General features: G+C 49.0%; 1 protein-coding gene across 1 annotated transcript in view; it reads right to left on the bottom strand.

Moving 5' to 3' along the window:
* LOC105500635 (N-acetylserotonin O-methyltransferase-like protein) overlaps nt 1-625 on the bottom strand; it is a gene marked incomplete at its 5' end in the record, with an annotated part of 25,991 nt that overhangs the window by 667 nt on the left and 24,699 nt on the right. The window lies entirely within an intron of this gene.

Raw genomic sequence — 625 nt, 5'->3', positions numbered from 1 at the left:
GAGACTGCTGAGAACCCTTACACAGGTAGGGGTAGGCAGCGGACAACGGGAGCTCAGTTGTGAGCAGAGACTGCTGAGAACCCTTACACAGGTAGTTGTAGACAGCAGACAACAGGAGCTCAGTTGTGAGCAGAGACTGCTGAGAAAGAACCCTTACACAGGTAGGGGAGGGGAGCGAGACAGAGACTTGATGCAGGGCGGACAGACAGGGAGAAGGAGATTAGATTGAAAGATGGGTGGACAGATGGATGCATCACCTGGGCCCGTTCCGGTTCTCCTGGATGGGTGGATGAACAGATGGTAGATGATGGGTAGGTAGGGTAGATGGATGGATAGATGGATGCATGGATGAGAAGGATAGATGGATGAATAAATGATGGCTAGGCTGATGGATGGATAGACGGATGCACGGATGAGATATATGGATGGGTGAATACATGGTAGATGATGGGTAGGTAGATGAATGGATAGATGGATGAGGTGGATGGATGGGTGAATAGATGGTAGATGATGGGTATGTAGGTAGATGAATGGATGGATAGATGGATGCATGGATGATATGGAATGGATGGGTGAATAGATGGTAGATGATGGGTGGGTAGATGGATGGATGGATAGATGGATG

This window comes from Colobus angolensis, unplaced genomic scaffold (assembly GCF_000951035.1).
Source record: "Colobus angolensis palliatus isolate OR3802 unplaced genomic scaffold, Cang.pa_1.0 Scaffold677, whole genome shotgun sequence".
NCBI classification, from domain to species: domain Eukaryota; kingdom Metazoa; phylum Chordata; class Mammalia; order Primates; family Cercopithecidae; genus Colobus; species Colobus angolensis.
This window is presented reverse-complemented; position numbering and strand designations above follow the sequence as displayed.